The sequence below is a fragment of the Kogia breviceps genome, chromosome 3 (genome assembly GCF_026419965.1).
Source record: "Kogia breviceps isolate mKogBre1 chromosome 3, mKogBre1 haplotype 1, whole genome shotgun sequence".
Classification (NCBI taxonomy): domain Eukaryota; kingdom Metazoa; phylum Chordata; class Mammalia; order Artiodactyla; family Physeteridae; genus Kogia; species Kogia breviceps.
This window is the reverse complement of record NC_081312.1, coordinates 17876191-17893936: the sequence shown is the minus strand read 5'-3', so window position 1 is coordinate 17893936 and position 17746 is coordinate 17876191. Positions and strand designations below refer to the sequence as shown.

General features: G+C 40.1%; 1 protein-coding gene across 5 annotated transcripts in view; it reads left to right on the top strand.

Annotated features, from left to right (window-relative positions):
* FLRT2 (fibronectin leucine rich transmembrane protein 2) overlaps positions 1-17746 on the top strand; it is a 96759-nt gene that overhangs the window by 41902 nt on the left and 37111 nt on the right. For 2 of the 5 annotated variants that reach the window (XM_067027936.1, XM_067027937.1), the window contains exon 2: positions 6797-6925. The exons of the other annotated variants lie outside the window; for them this stretch is intronic. The gene's annotated coding sequence lies outside the window, so the exon portion shown is untranslated. The remainder of the gene's footprint in view (positions 1-6796; positions 6926-17746) is intronic. 5 annotated transcript variants of the gene reach the window in all.

The following is a 17746-nucleotide window of genomic DNA, read 5'->3' as shown; positions in this document are numbered from 1 at the left end:
GGATTATAAGACAGTTATGTGCAGACAGTAAGTAGGTTTTGATATTCTTTATTACTCATTCATCCTGTATGTAACTAGGCACAGAGTCTGCGCCTAAGTACTGGGAAATACATGGTGATGGGCTGACCCACTGTGCCCACAGAAATGTGCATCCTTGCTTCTCATTATTCCCATTTAGTGAGTATGTACCATGTGCTGTGGTAGGTACTTCACACACACACTAACTTATTTAATCCTCACAGGAGCTCTTTGAGTTTGCTGCTGTTACTTATATTTTCCAGATGGCTAAGGGGCACAGAGAGTTTGAGTAACCTGCCCAAGGTCTCAGGGCCAGTCAAGATGGAACTCGGATTTGAACACAAGTCTGAGTAACTCTCAGGAGAGAACTCTAGTGCCTACTTTCCACTCTCCTGAATTCCTGCCGCATACAGACCGTGCTTCAGTTCTAGCTTTCCAGTTCTTGGCCATTCTAATTACGGATTAGCCACAGTTTCTGTGTTAACATCTTTCTTTGGCTGGGTCATCCTCTTGGTCATGTGTATCTCATAGTTAGCAACCCAGGATTGTCAAATATAGCCTCCCTGGGAGGGAAGTTTTTATCTATTATAAATGCAAGGGTGTGTGTGGAGCTATTGTAAATGGCCATTATGCCCCAGAGAAGAAATTCTGCTGATGGTAAGAGAAGGAAACACTCCCTCCTCCATCATTCCTATCCATTTATAGGCAACACACACACACACACACACACACACACACACACACACACACACACACACAGAGAGAGAGAGAGAGAGAGAGAGCATGTCGTTGGAAGCAAAAAGTCATTGAGCTTTATTTTCCATGAAGAAAAATTCGATTTTTCTTTACTCACTTTTAATGCTATGTTAGCATTTACTGATACAATGAAGACCCAGCTCACATCTGTTGAGATAATTCCTGATTCAAATGTGGATGTCGTTATGTTATACTGTGATTGGACGGTTACATGGTGGCAAAGGAGTCCGCACATTAGCTAAGGGTAGAAGAATGTCTCAGCTCCTTCTGTTGGGTGCGCCAACTCTCTCAGCTGTTCAAGAAACAGGATGTAAGGAGGAATTGTTTAGAAATGACAACATGGGGTGAATTCTGGCATCAGGTGTCAGAGATTCTATTCTTGGTTGTGCTTCTGGGTTACTAATTTAGAATGAGTGGTTCTCCCTCAGTGTCCTCATGTGGGTAATGAAGAAGTGGTCCATGACAATATTTTCTTAACCAGTATTTGGGTTGATGTTATCTCCTTTTGACATTCTCAAGTTAACACTACCTTAAGATTTAGGACATCTGAGTCACCTCTAAAGGCCTAACGGAGTGATTTGAGCCATCAAAGATACCTGGCTTATTGTGTCTTCCACATTTATTTTTATTAGTCTGGGTTAAAACAGTCATTCTCAAATATGTGTGCATCAGGATTCACCTGGGAACTTGTAAACACAGTGATGTTTGGCCCATAGGAGAACTAATCTCTAGGGGAAGGTCCCAGGAGTCTGCATTTTCAAAGAGCTTCCCAGGAAAACATGAAGCACAATAGTGGTTAAGGACCTCTAGTTTCCCCATTAACCAGATCAAAAATAGTTCATTCAAAATTTGCTCATGACTGCTTGATTGTTCTATTAGAGGGTTAATAGATATAATACATAAAAATACAGGATGCCTGGTTAAATTTGATTTTCTAATAAACACTGAATATTTGTTTGCATGCATAGGTCCCATGCCTTATTTGTATTATGTTTTTTTCACCTGGCAACCTTTCATGCTATAGAAAGCCAGAACAGTCTTGGTTCTTTTACAAATGTTAATACCAAGGTGTCAAAAAGGATCCCTAGACAAAGAGAGGTTTGCAGAAGCTGTGGTGTTGCCTGTTAACTTGTGTCTTGAACGTTTGGAAGATCATTGTATTAGAAAGAAATTTGAAGATGCCTTTTTTAAATCTTTCACTCATTTTCTTCCCTTTATGCTGCATTTTGCCAGAGCTGCATTCACTTTTATTCCTGAAATAAATTAAAGGGTTTCTTGTTTGTTTAGAGTGCAAAGGAATCTAGCCACACTGCTCCTATTAAGCCATCACTTCATGTGCAAAACTGTTCCAGTGTTTCTCATGTGTATACAACTACCATCTCCTAAATTTCAGAACTTTATTTTGATGAGACTTGTGAGGAATCTAAGACCTCCCTGTTGACCAATGTGTTGTCTTCCCAAATAGTTTTTCTTCCAAATGGAATATTTTTCCACTGTTTGTGAATTGCATCTCTTTAGTCTACCTTGGAAAAAATTTACCCAAGACATGGTGGGTAAGGTAGGAAACAAAGGCCTTGGCCATGTTTTAAGAGCAGACCAGGTCATGGCCAACACCATCAGGATTCGTTTTCACTGAAATTGATCTCTGGGTACCACCCACGCTTAGTGATACTTAGTCTTACTGACTCAATATCTCTGGGTACCACTAACAATTAGTCTTACTGACTCAGCAGAAAAGACTTATGGTCATTAGGTCAGCAAATATTTTCACTTTGGCTTTTATTTAATAAGTTTTCAGATACACTTAATGGGCACACTTGTGCATATGGCCATACTGGCACAGAGCCTGTAATAGGTGGTTGTGATTGCCAAGGAAATAGTTCAGCAGCCCGGACCCAACCTTCATCATCTGAAGGTTGTTTATTCCCAGGCTTTGCTGCTGGGCTTTTACCATCTCACTGAGATCCTGAAACCTGGACCCAGATGATCCTATACAGTCCTTACGCCAATCCCCTGCCAAGCGTTAACTAAATGGAGTACGGAGAGGTGAATGGTTTGGACCCCTGAGGCTCCAAACAAAGTTGTTTACAGCAAGTAGGGAAAACCCTGCCTCAGACTGTGCTTCTTCCCATGGGGCAGATGGGCTAATGAATGAACAACCTGCAGCAGCAATTTCAAGCCTCTTTAAGAGGTGCAGAGACCGAGAGGGAGCAGGAGGGAAGACAGAATGGGGGGCCCCCTTTGTTCCAGGAGAGCCACCTTCCAGCCATAGTTCCACTGCTAAGCGCCTTCACTTCTGAGTGTCAAATTGTTGATCTGTAAAGAAATGATAATACTACCTCTTTGGCTGGGCTATCCAGAAGATCAAAGGGAGGAATATATGTAAAGTGCTTAGAACAATGTCTGGGAGGGACAGGGCTTTTAAGGAGTTCGGTAAACCTGCATTCTCTCTTGCCTGTAAAATTCTATTTGTGAGGGCATATTCTAGAATTGGGAAGGATGCTTATTGCACTAAGGCTTTAAGACACCGTTCAGGACCTTGTATGTTTATATTCTGCGCTTCCTCCGATTAATAATCTGCCATTGAGTTCACCAGTGTCCAATCTTGAGATAAAGTGATCTGTCTTTACTTGCAATCTGTGCTAATATTTGAAACTCTGTCAGAGGCAGTCTCAGAAACTCATGACCAAACCCTCAGTTATTTGGATTTCTTTCAGGTTTGCTGCTCTTTTAATTACATGTGCTTTCTTATTTTCCTTTTGGGACAAAAGCTCTGTATTTTCATCACCATAGTTATCTTTTGATGCCTCAAAGTATTTGGCTGTTTTCCTCTATTTGGGCATAGAGACAGGGATGTTATAATTTGTCTAAAAGTATTTGCTGTCTCCAAACAGTAGAGAGAGTGCCTTACATTTATAAAGTGCCAAAACATTATCATTGTCTTGTGTTTGGTGCTTGCAAACTCAGAATTTTACGTGTTATTAAAAGCTTTCAACACCTTCTTTTCCTACTTTGAAAAATAATCAGCATATTGCCTCTAGCATTCTTTCAAGGAAAGCCAAAGACTGTGTTTTCCGACTTCTGAAAATCTAATTCCTAAAGCAATAGCAGTACAAACTGCTTGTACCTTTTGTGAGGAGGCTAGCAAGTCACTTGTCGATTTTGTTTTCAAATGCATTTCAGATTTGCAGTTCTTCCTATTAAAACTAATTGCTTGCTTGATGGTAGAAATATTCTATTGCATCAGAGAAGAGGCATTATAGACACCCCTCGAAAACGCTCCAGATATCCTTCCAAGAGCATTGACACACTGTGCTCAGAGAGAAGCAGAAATTCTGATGACCAATTCAAATCCTTGACATGAAGTTCACACAATGCCCACATGTTTTGTATTTCTGTTTAGAAAAAGTGAAAAACCAATTCTGTCCATGTGTGTTCCTGATCTTACTACATACAGTTATTCCTCTAACTATATAGCTCAGAACATTTGTCAGCGAACTGTGAAGCTCTTGTTAAAAATAAAATGGAAATTCAAATCTCAAAATAAATAAGGAGCGATTTGTAATGCATTGCCTGTTTTTCACTTGGGGTTGGCGAATCTGAGGCCCGTGGAATGCTGTTGTGGGTGACCCCATTTAAATAATTATTCAGAGGCTATCGAATCTTACAATTCTGATGTCTCCTTTTGCTGTTGGTGTAGAAAACTACAAAGCCGAATCGATTTTTTTAATGTATTTTTATATTTTGTCAATATGTATAAAAATGGAGGAGAGGAAGTGAAATGATTGATTTTAAATGACGTATGCAATGCTGCAATGCTGCAATGCTGTTACAGAGCTCCCGTCCACACTAAGGCGAGTTGAGTGCATACATGAAGAGGTGAATCCTAGTCACAGCCCACTGCTGCTGCCTTTAAAAAAAGATGTACGGATTTTTTTATTAATTCCCTGCAGCCGTGCTCTCCTTCAAGATTCTGCTTTCTAGCCGGTATACTATTTTTCAGTGTATTGGCCTCTGAGGACCATGCCCTGCCTTCAGTATGCCTGCTCTACTTCTCCTCCTGTCAACAGGACTTGAGTGAGATGATCCAGGACAGCAAATGGCGATCATTGCCCTTAGAGAGTTTGCCACACTGAGTTGAGAAGGAAAGGGCCGGACATTTCTAATGTCGCATATGGTGTTACCTATTTGGTTGTCACCTATGCACAAAAGTACATCCAGTTTGCTCTTTAAAAAATATGTATATTGTCACCTGTTTTTTTTTTTTTTCCCCAGTTGTGCGTGTAACCGTTCAGAAAGCTACTAAACATCCCATTGCAGCATTTTTTGACTTGTGCCAGAACAAAAATCACAGGCATGCTATGTTAGCTAGGCAGTGTAAAAGCATATTGCATACATTATTATCAGATGAGAACATCTTTATAAGTCCGTAATCATTCTGAATAATAATGGTAGCAGTAACAATGATAACCGATGGATGTTAAACCAAGAATAGATGGCTGAGTGGCTGTCTCTAAGAAGTCACCTTGTAAATCAGAGGTAGAGCAGAAGGGAAGGATGCCCTGGCTTGACTTCCAGGCAGGGCCTCCAACCCCTATCGCGGACAAAAGAAATAGACGCTGCAGCAAGTTGGGGGGAAAATGGGGCCTGAGGAAGGTTACAAACCATTTGAAGGAACTTTTTGGTTATTTCACATATTTAGTTTATATAGCCCAATTCAGGAGCATTCTTGGAAAGGAGTATTGCTTCAAATTATAGACACGCTCAGGGTCACAGACAGCTTCACGGGCGGGTGAAATACTGCTGGCTTGTCACGGTGGGGATAACCTGAGTCTACTTGACATCTGGATGGCCACCCCTGCCCCTCAAATCCAGCCAGGCACTCAGAAATCTGGGATCATCCTGCAAATCTGGGATCTGAACAGCAGAAACACATCCCTCCCAGCTGGAACCTCATACCTTCTGATCTGCCGTGGCAGTCCTGATAGAAATCAGCTTTTGGAAACACTTTGAATTCTTTTCTTTGAGCTCACCGACCTCTGTAGTGAATCGTCCTCCACCCTTCCCTAGGGATACGGTCCCCCTTCCAGCTGGCCCTCATGGGCCTCGGGCACTCCTCTTCCCCATGGAGCTGCCTTTGAAGTCAGAGGGGGCTGTGCAGTGGCCGATGGGAGTGGGGAGGTGGGTGGAGGGGAGGAGTGGGGGCTGGCTGAAATCCATGTTGTTCGATGGGATTACAGGTTTCTCCGTTGCCTCCTTTTAAACATAGATATTTACTTTTTATTTTGAAATGCGTGTCTTCTCTTGGCTAAAGTAAAGACAGAATAATTCTGGGTTTAAAGAACACCACTAGAGCCAGCCTGTTTATATAAGCAGAGTTGACTGTAACAAGCAGCTGCCACCAAAGCCACTAGTGCCAGGACTTGGAAATTGGACATACACCCATCCCATTTAGGCTTAGGCTATTTGGGGAGCGGAGAAAGACTGGGAGGTGTCAGAACATTTATAAAGGAATCCCAATGCTCTCTCTTCTTTAGTGTCTCATTTTCCAGCTACCTGGAGAAAATTACCTCTCAGAACCTCAATTTTCCTTGTTTGTAAAATGGAAATAAAACTCGTAGCTCATGGGGGTGTCCTGAAGATTAAAGGATGTAGTATTCTTAAGCACTTTATATAGTTGCTGGTTCACCTGAACTGCTTAAGAACTTCTGTCATTATCAGGATCATATTTATGGTACAACACATTTCTATTGAATGTGTACAGGGCTCCAGTGGGCAGAAATGGGCAGAGTCCTCTTTGAAAGCAGCACCCCTGGAGTAATAACAAATCTTTTCATGGCTCTATGCACCAGTACTGATAGTCCAGATTCATCGAGGCAATTGGGATTTCTTAAAATCAGTAGTTATCAGAAGGGGAGGCCAGAGTCGTTTGTAGACTTGTTCTTGAGCATCTACCAGTCTGGTTTGCGTTGTCACAGTTTTGTCACTCAGATTTGCATCTTGTCTTTCTTTCTGTTTTTAGTTGTTTGGATTTCTCCCAAAGTATTTGTGGCTAAAATTCCCCTTGGACTCTGAGCTGCCTTTTTTACATAAGCTTTGGATTGGAATCAATAGAATGTCAAGATGCCGGGCACATTCAGCCTAATAGCAGGTGGGTGTCTGTTGGACAGTGTGTCTGATTTGCCTGATAGTTGCAAATTTAGGCCAGAATTAATGATCCAAGGAAGATGCTGTTGATGTTGCAGGATTTTTGCAGAGTTTTCACAAGTAGTTTTGTTTTCTCCTTCTAACGGGATTGTGTCTGCTCAAGAAATATGTGTTCATGTACGTATGTGTGTGTTTATTATGACATAGAGCCTATTTATTCTTGGTAACTAACATTCGCACACACCTCAAAATCTGCCTCATAAACCTAAATAGAGTTTAGTTTAAGTTAACAGTTTTTCTCTGTCTGATTAATCTTCAAGGAGAAGAAAACATTCAAATGCTGAGTGAATCGCTGAAGTTTTTGTTTACACTTACTAGGATACTTTCCTGTTGTATTTTGGGCTAATGTCAGAAAACAAGGGGTCGGCAGAAGGGAGGTGAGTTGGGGTGGCGGGTGAAGGAATGGGGTTACAGCCAGACACTACTATGTTTGAATCTTGCTTCTACTGTTTAGAGGATGTTTAACATCGAGAAAACCTCCTGCCTTTTGATTTTCTTTTTCCTCTGGACTTTCCTCGTTTATCAGGGAGTAAAAAAAGATTAAATGTGGAAATGCAAGTAAAGTACTTGGTGTCATCTTAGGCTCCCCTGAATGGTGACTTGCTAGCTCATCAGTAGAAATGCAAGACCTCAGAAATGGTTTCTGGTTTCTGCCACGTTTATACTGTAACTGGTCTTTTTGTTTTTTCATACTCTGTCTATTGCAGCAGGCTTTCTCTTGTTTCTGCTTTTAATTTCAAATATAAACCCAACTGTGGAACCCAGACCTTCTCATGGTTGACCACAAATGACCTTAAATTCACGAGACCTCCCACAGCGGGGATGATATTAAACATTCTGATCTAGATTGGGGCAGGGCGTGAATAAAATGCAAATGAGGTTTATGCAAATCAGCTTCCCATTTGTTTGGAGATGGTCCGGAGGCAGCAGCAGTCATGGAGTGTTCCAGGATTCTAGAACAGAGCAAGCAGTGCTCTGAATGACAAGCCGGTGGCTTCACATGGCTCATTACAGGATGCCACTGACCCCTAGAGAAGAACGGCCTCTATATTTTGTGGTCAAAGAAAGGAAAACAGTAGTTTGACAGTACCACTGAGTCCTAGTTCAAACGGTTTAGAAAATTCTACCACATCTCCACTTCTTGGAACAAAATGGCGGTCAGTCCCTTCCTTTGGTTCAAAGCCCCAGTCGGTGCTCATGGGCATTCATAGTCACGAGTCCAGTAACAGTAGCTTTGAAGATTGACCCCAGGGTGAAGACTTCCATTTTCTTCTGGAGTGAAAGGTTAAAAATTCTCCGTATGCAGTGGTGACATTACATATATTTTATAAAGTTTGTTTTGTAGTATCCATTATTTTTAAATTTGTAGAACTAGATTTTAAACAATAACATTCTTTATTTTTATTCAGAAAAAAATGTGTATTTTTTTTGCAGGGCCAGTTTGAGGGTGGTGTCCAAAAGGTCCTTTGCCACGTTTCACCCCTAATATTTGGGGTCATTCTCCAGTTTTATTTCTCCATATTGTCCACCATTAGGATGTGTGACAAATATGACAAATATCTATCATTTCATTTCAACTTGGGTCATAGCCTTTGAAGGTATGAAGTCTTAGCTATGGATGACAACTATACCTGTGAACACAGATGCAAGTTTGGCTTCAACTTTGGTGTTTCCCTACAGTGGGGGGCGGGTTTTTCTTTTCATGGAGTGCATCATTTACACTAGCTGTTTTCTTCCTTGGGGATGGTGGCGAGTGAGAGCATTACTAACACAGTGTGTTAGTGGAAAGAGCACAAGCACTGGAGAAGGAGCTAGTCTTAAATATTTGTGTGATCATTATTTTTACGCATCTGAGTCTTCCTGTCTTTAAATTCTACAAAAGAAGTCTTTCTGCCATGTCCTTATGAAGCTTAAGGAAGAAGCTATTTATAGGAAGCAGTAACTCTAACAATGGAAGATATTTACTTAATAACAGCTACCATCCCATTGTCTGTATGATTTGCCTGGTTTAAGGTGTCCTTAGGTCCTGCTCTTAGGTCTACAGGCTGGTGGTGAGGCAGTTTTGATATTCTGTTCAACAGCAAGATGAACATTTTTTTTTTTTTTTTTTTTTTTTTTTTTTTTTTTTTTTTTTTTGCGGTATGCGGGCCTCTCACTGCTGTGGCCTCTCCCGTTGCGGAGCACAGGCTCCGGACGCGCAGGCCTAGCGGCCATGGCTCACGGGCTTAGTTGCTCCGCGGCATGTGGGATCTTCCCGGACCAGGGCACGAACCCGTGACCCCTGCATCGGCAGGCGGATTCTCAACCACTGCGCCACCAGGGAAGCCCAAGATGAACATTATTTTGATGCATATGCCTTACAACTATGTGATGTGTGTGTGTGTGTGTGTGTGTGTAATGGATAATCATAGTTGGTTTTGATTTAGGAAGCTCAATGAAAGTGGCAGAAATCTTGAGTTGGGGACCTAAGGAGGAGATAGAAACTATTTGCTCAAAGACTCATAGAGGTCTTCCTCAACCCCACTCACTGATTTTCATTGTACTTCGTGTTTGTTTGAGGCAGTAGAGCAAAGTGGTTAAGAAGTCAAGAATGAGTTCAGTCTGGGTTGAAATGCTGGCACTTATTAGTGTTGATCTTAGTTAGTTACTTAACCTCTGTGGGCTCTGTTTCTTCATCGGTACAATGGGAGAAACTAGAGAACCAGGTTCATAATGCTACTGCACGGATTAAATGAAGATGACTTAGGTAAGGTGTCTAGCACGTAGTTAGGCACTGAGTAGATAAATCATAGCTCTTGTTATTGTTATTATCATTACTGTGATATGTATAATGGGGGATAATAGATAGTGTTATCTTAAGCAGTCACTGTGGAGATTACATGCAATAATTATGCATAAATTTGTCCTGCAAAGAGAGTGCTCAATAAAGTCTAGCTGTTTTTCTTACTAACTTGGGATGAAAGCATCTAATTTTGAGAGATGTTAAATAGTAGCTATGAAAAAGGGCATCCTTTTGTAGGGTTCTGTGTATGTTAGATCAATTTTATTGTTTTACTATATATTTCCATAATATTCTGCCTATGTTTTTGAGAATAACAGTTGCACATTGTTTCACTGCACAACTTTGGAGGTTAAAGCTAAGCTTCCTCCCTACTCCCCTCTCCTGGCCCTTATCTAAAGTAGAAAACCATCTGAAAAAATAGTACCTAGAGAAAATTCCCATGTGAGAAATAAAATTGTCCTTGTGAAGGGTTAGGGCTCTAGGAACTGTTTGTGGAAAATCATTGAAAGAGGGCTTCCCTGGTGGCGCAGTGGTTGAGAATCCGCCTGCCGATGCAGGAGACACGGGTTCGTGCCCTGGTCCGGGAAGATCCCACATGCCGCGGAGCAACTAAGCCCGTGAGCCATGGCCGCTAGGCCTGCGCGTCCGGAGCCTGTGCTCCGCAATGGGAGAGGCCACAACAGTGAGAGGCCCGCATACCGCAAAAAAAAAAAAAAAAAAAAAAAAGAAAATCATTGAAAGATAATCCCTGTAAGATTCTGAAAGTTACTGGGACGGATCAGCTCTGAAGGTTAGAATGTCCTAATCCTTCCCATAGTAAATACTTCAGGGACATTTATTTATTTTAAATTAATTTTGATTCATTTAATTTTTTATGCTAAGTTATACTACCTAAAGAAGCAGAGGTAATGAGAAAGGATAGATAAGGTTCATCCATTTTGTTAGATCAAAACTTAAGGAAACAATTTTAACCCATTTGAAATCCCTGCTGCCGGTAAACTGTAGTGGGCAAAGTTCCCCAATAGGAACAGTCAAGGAGTTAATCCAGGGAGCAACTGAGGGGCACTCTGTCCCATGAACAGAATTCAAATGTGGGTTAAAGCAATGAATTTTGGGAGCAGAACACTCCCATTTTGGCACTAGTGGCTTGAAGCCCTAGGTACACGCAGAATCAGGCAGTAGATGTCATGGGGAGAGCCTCCAAGCACATCCCAGGATTCCTACAGGATAAAGTCAAGATCAGAGCTTGTGGCTCGCTTAAAGAATGTTTCCTCAAGGCGTGTGCAAGGAAGAAAATATATCTTACTTTATATAATATGTGTGCTGCATGTTGATGGTACTGATCTGTACCTCCTGAAAATCAGTGAGAAGGAAGAGAAAAACGGGCCTTTCTTAAGCTAATCAGAATCTGACAATGGGTATATGGAGGTTTTAAGAATAGGAGGTGATTGGCACTAGTTTTTTGTTATTGATGGGCTCCTGTGGCTCCCTGGACTGTCTTTATCCCTGCGATAGGATTTATTTATTTTTCCCTCAGGGAATATGGGCTCCCCTTTATCTTACCTATAAGCTTTCAGTCTTAGGAAGGCTCCACAATTAAATTGCTCTGTTGTCCTAACCTCTCTATTTAAGCACTGGTGAATTGGGGCTTCTTAGCTACTTGCCTCCCAAAATGCAAGAGTTGATTAACATGTGCACAGGACTAGGGAAATGCCTTTTAGGCATTCCTGGTACATGAGCATGTACCAGGCCTTATAGTATTGACTTCGGCATTGCACTCATTTCTTTCTTTAAATAATTAGCAGGAGAAATTACATTAAAAAATCTATGCTGAAAGGTATAAATGAAAAAAAAAAAAATAGTGGGGGCCAATTAAAGCCATGACAGGCATTTTTGTAATGATCTTAATTCCGTATTTCTGTCAAGCAGTAGAAATTCCATGCCTAGGTTGGGTGACTGGATACAGTCAGACTTGGAGGTTCTTCCTTAGACATTTCTGCAGCTCTTTCTCCCCTTCCTATCTTTTGGGACATGACAATATGCCCTCCAGAGCCACAGAGGACAGACATTCTTCCCTGGGGTCCCATGCAGCCCTTCCCGGGTTCAGTAGAGAATCACTTACTCTGCGGGAGCTGGCCTCCGCCGCAGATGCCTGCTGACACAGGGTTGTAAGTGGCGCTGAAAGCTGCTTTATGAGCTTTGCAGAATCGGTGTGCATGCGTGCAGCTGCACATCTGTGAGAATGCTGGTGGGTTCAGGCAATGCTGTCCCTACCTTAGTCAGGCTCTCTGTGTGGGAGCTATATGAGGCTTTTTGTACCCCTGCTGACTTTTCATTGCAAATGGGACCACATCCAAAAAGCAGGGAAGAGAGTGGGCTTGAAGGGGGAGCATGGTAGGGGCAATGAATAAATATATGAGAGGGCTGAGGAAAGGCAAGAGGCAGACGAGGGCCTCTGTGGCATGGAAGGATATGTAACTTAGAACTGGGAGATGTGGTTGGTGTTCTACCATGGCTGCTGACCTTGAACCCTGGTTTCCATATTTGTAAAATCGTGGTCCAAATAGCTCTCTACAAGTTGGAGGTGAGAGTGAGGGAGATAATGCTTGTCAAGTTATCTGTCGTCAGGACTCAATAAGTGTCTCTAGGCCCTAAGCCTTTCCAAGCCACCACTCCTCAGGTTTGACTGAGGTGAGCATCTGTCCTCTGGGTTCAAAGAGCAAGATGTTATTCAAATGTTTTATTTCTCTTACTGTTCTTTGTCCCACTTGGTTCATTGCAGAAGATCATTTTTCAGGGCAGTCTTTGTATTATCAGTCTGCTAGTCCTGCTTTGCCTACTCCAAGGGGGCTCAATCGTGTTCAGTTATAATGAGGATTCCAAAATTATCCCCACTTGAAAACTGCTAACCTTTTTATTTCTGATTACACATGGAAGGTGAGCTTATTTGTAGATAATTTGGAAAATCCAAAGTTAAAGAGTAAAATAACCAGCAATTATAATCTCAGTACACAGAAAGAATCATGGCATGTGTGTGCATGTGTTTTACATAGGCATGAGAGTATATATGATGGGTATTTTATTAAGTATCATATTAATATGTTATTTAGAGTTCTGGATTCTGCAACATAAGGTTTGTTGAGATCAAGGGTAGGTGAATTTTATTTTCTTCATTTTAGAATGAGAATATAATGCATATACATTTTCCTTTCTTGTTCTTCAGGAGTACCAATGCCTCAGCTTTGCTGATAGTCAGTGATAATGATTGCAAATATTTTTATGTTATTTATCTTCTTGGCATTGGTTCTACATGCCACACACACATACGTAGTTAATACATATATACCCACACATACATGTTATATGTGTTATATAACATATATATGTATTGTTTTGATTTATATATATTTTATATAACATATATATAATATAACACACACACATATATATAAAACATATAACACATATATATGATTTTAAAAATTCTTTTCGCAGAAGAGGAAAATGAGGCACAGGGAGGTTAAGTAACTTGCCCACACGTCACACAGCCTGTAACAATGGAGCCCAGCCTCAGTCCCAGGGGCTGTGGACAGCTTTTATCTATTCTGCTTACTGCATTGATAATGCTGGTGTAAGAATTTATGATCAGTCAAGGAGCATGAAATGTCAGTTATGCAAGATGAATAAGTTCCAGCGATCTGTTATACAACACTGTGGCTATATTAACAGTTCTGTATTATACACTTAAAAATTGAGGGTTTGTTGAGGGTAATCTTGCTAAGTGTTCTTACCACAATAAAATGAAATTTTTAAAAAATAAATGAAATTATGCCTCAAATTGGAATTTTATAGTTCTGGTAAAATTCACCAGGATTATGTGTCAATCCTTCCACAGTTCGGGAATTGAAAATATGGTATTTCATTATATATATATCTCAAAGTAAAAAGGGGTCTTTGTTTAAATTTTTTTTAAACAGTTGAAACCAGAACACTAGTCAGGCAAATTCTCACGGGCATAGTAGACATGGAATCAGTTTAGTAATGATCCCATCACTTGTACAATGGGGCTGTGATATATCTCAAAGTCAGGAGAAAAATGTTCTAATCCAAAAGATCAACACAGGAGGGTAAGCTGATTCTCATGGAGTTTAGTTTAATCAAAGAAATTCCCAGGTAGCATGTGAATGTTACAAATAATGGAGGTTTTTGTTTTTGTTTTTGTTTTTGTTTTTGAGTTGGCTTCCCTTTATAGATCAGTATTCTCCATGGACTATATGGATATCTACACTATTTTATATAAAGAATATCTTACTTGATATTTGGCCCTTGGTTATGTGTTAGAAAAGGTGTATTTCCAGTTTTACCATCAAATGAGGAAGCTCAGTTTTACTTTGCTTTCAAAATGATATTCGAAAAAAACCACACTTACTTTCTTTCAGCATTTCAGGACATGGGCACAAGTAGACTTTAGCCTTGAAACTGCTTTGTCATCTAGTTTGTAGCTGGCTAAAGAATAAAAAAAAAAAAAAAAGAAAAACAGAGCTTATCCTGGTCACTCTAATTGTCACTGACAGCAGACACCAGTTTGCCCACAGTTCCAAAGAATTCCCAAGGAAGAGTTACTTCTGCTGTCCGAGATTTTCCAGATTTGTTTTGTTTGCTCATTTGATATATAATCTTGTGGTTTACACCACCTAAAGCAGAAAAACATATTTGATTCTTAGGTCATTTTATCTAAAACTTGCTCAGGTTCTAACTATTTCAACAAATTAAAGGACTTGACTGTGGGATTTTTTTGAAGTGAACACTTTGCTATTACTCAAGCTCTAACCACAGGTTCAGCAGACAAATGCAAACTGTCTCTTTAGATGTGGTCACAGTTGACAGCTCAAAAGAATGAAATCAGAACCCTTAAAATTGAAATAAAAAATCACTCTTGGAATAAAAACTCGAATTTCAAAGATGATATTAAAATGATAATAATTTTAAACATCCCCTTTTAGAATAAAATTCTCCTGATTAAACACTATCCACAAAACTGTAAGGCTGTATTGTCTTAATCATCCTTTTAGGGAAATCTCTGGAACTCTCACAGGGTAAATGATGAGGAATGTTCTGGAGGATTGCTTTTATTTTAGCTTTCCTTTTTATTGGTGGGCTTGGCCCTTAGATTAAATTAGATTAATTAGATTAAGATTAATTAAATTAATTAGGCTGAACAAAATGTGACTGTTTGATTCTGAATTTTATTTTTTAATACTATCGTAAGCTTAAAATGCATCTTTATTCTGATGCCCTCTTATATATTTTCCTTTCTTCATGTACTGTTCAATGAAAGACATGGGCTTTATTGTGAATAAAAATACTTCCAGTTTTATAAGCATTCCAGTAACAGGATGAAGTACTTTGCTTGAATTATCTCTTGCAGTACCTCACTCATCCTTCAAGGTCGGGACTGCTGTATTATTAATAGTATTATATAGTTAAGGAGGCTTGCATTTCCAGAAGTTCAATAACTTTTCAATGTTGTGTCACTAATTCAGGGTTTCTCCACTACAGCACTAATCAACAGTTTGAACTGAATAGCTCTTTGTTGTGGGAGCTGCATTCTGCCTTATAGGACACTGGGCAATATACATGGTCTCATCCATGGTCTCTTCCCACTAAATGCCAGTAGCACCCCCAGCCATGACTAATAAAAAGTCTCCAGTATTGCCAGATGTCCCCTGGGGAGAGGGGTAAAATTGCCCCGCTGAGAACCGCTGTACTAGTTATGTAGCAGAGCTTGGGAATGTCTTAGACTAATTCCCTTCCTCTTTACTCTTGTTACTGTAATTCCGCTCCCTGTTCATATAGCACATAGCTACAGCTGTCAGCTTTTCTTGCCTCTTTCTCGTCCCCTCTCTCTTTCTTTCTTCTGAACATAGAGATTTAGCCCTTCGTAAGTGATCATTAATGTCTGCTTGTTCATCTTGATGATGGGCTAAGTGCATTGACAGACACCTTTCTATTCTCTTTGTGGGTGTAGTCAGTTAAAAATGGTAGGGGGTCTGCGCCTTGTGAAAGCAATATCATATGCACAGCAGCGTGCGTGAAGAACCACACAGCAGCTGTTTTAATTGCTCATCCCTCTTCGCTTTCTTGCTGAATGTGTGTTTGAGATACACAGTCGTCATGTGTTCACTGAGTCAGACTTCTATCACCGTTTCCTCTGAATGGCTGAGTGGCCTTGAGCAAGTCACTGAATCATTTGTGTTTCCTCTTTTTTCTTTTTGAAAAAATGAGAACCATACTTCTATCACAAGTCCTCTTACATTTCACTTTGGAGAGTGGTGTGTTAACTGCGAAACACTTTGAAAGGAATTCTGAGACATCCAGTTCATTGCAAAGTATAATTTTTGAAAAATAGAAGTATCATTCACGGCGATAACTTTCAAGATGAAATAGCCCATTGGTCAGCCATTAATGCATAAAATACTATCAGAAGAAAGCCACGTATACCTTTTGCGAGCCATCGTTAGTTTTCGTTTTCTCAGGCCTTCTAGTAGCTGAGGATTTGGGTTAATACAAAACCATTTTGGAAATAGGTAGTAAAAGCACATACCAGTGGTGTCTTGATGTTGTCATCTGTTCATTTCGCAGAAACTGAGGACACATTTTGCCCGCTTCCAGTGTCGGTGCATTTGAAGTGCATTGTGCTGTGTGAATTTATTCTCTGGGTTAGAAAGTTTGCAATGGAAAAGTTCGTGGACTCTGAGCCTCTAAAGATGCACAGGCAGGGGACAGACCACAGCCCTGCCCCCTACTTGGGGAATTTACGGGGCAGGTTCCAATTGCTCCTAAAAGGTAACCTAGGTGAATGCTTAGGTGATTAGAAATCCTATCACCTCAGGCCTCCAAAATAGCCATCAAATTATTTTTTCCAGTTAGCACATAAAATAGTTAGCTGAGAATAAAACAAATCTGTATAAATCTAGGTTAGCAGGCAACTAAACGCAATTCTTTTTAATTGCTTTTGATTTATTGAGTGACAGGTGTACAAGGGTACCTAATTTATAAATGAGGTGGAGTTTTGTTTGCTGAATATATAGCATTTTTATTGCTTAATAAATATTTCATGAGCTAAGCCCTGACTCTTATGGATGTGGAAAATAAAGGGGCATTATACTAAATTTATATTTAATTTATATTAAATTTATAGAATGCTATATAAATTTAATATGCACTTAGTGTTTTAAACACATGTAACAGTCAAGAAATGAATGACTCACTCCAGTAAATTGAAATAACAAAGTAAATTGCAAATTGATTTTTAAAGTGTCAAATTAAATATTTCTCTACGTAGTGGCTGATTTTACCCTGAGATGGGTCATTAAAAACCCGTGACACGAAGAGAACAAAGATCTTTTACATGACTATTTTTTAACAGCAACAACAAAAAGTGATAGGATAAAGAGGATATTTCTTAGTGTTAATCAATATATTCTGTGATGACGGAAGACAAAATAGAAAAGGAAGGAGAGAACTCTAGAGAAGGACAGAGGTAGTGCCTCCTTTTTTTCTGCCCTTTACATCCTTATAGCCACATCCCTGGTTTCTCACCCAATCAGACAGCAACTGGGCTGCAAAGTGTGGGACACACAGTCTTCTCCTTCCCTTCCTTCTTTATCAGGTAAGAAGAACTGGTACATCCTTTTCCCCTGGTGAAAAAAGTGCATCAACTCTGAAAATAAACGGAATCTGGTGTGTACAAAGAAGTATTGGCATTACTTGCTCAATCAAAAATTGTAACCACGTTAATTCTGCACCTGTTTGTCCAGGATGCTGTGCAGCGTGCTGTGGAGAATCCAGCCGTGCAGAACGTGCTGCCTCAGCTGTCCCGGGAGTACAAGGCTTTCTTTGTAGTCATTCCATACTCTTTTCAAATTACATAAATGTTTTACATAATATTTTCAAATCAGTGGGCAGAAAATACACAAAATA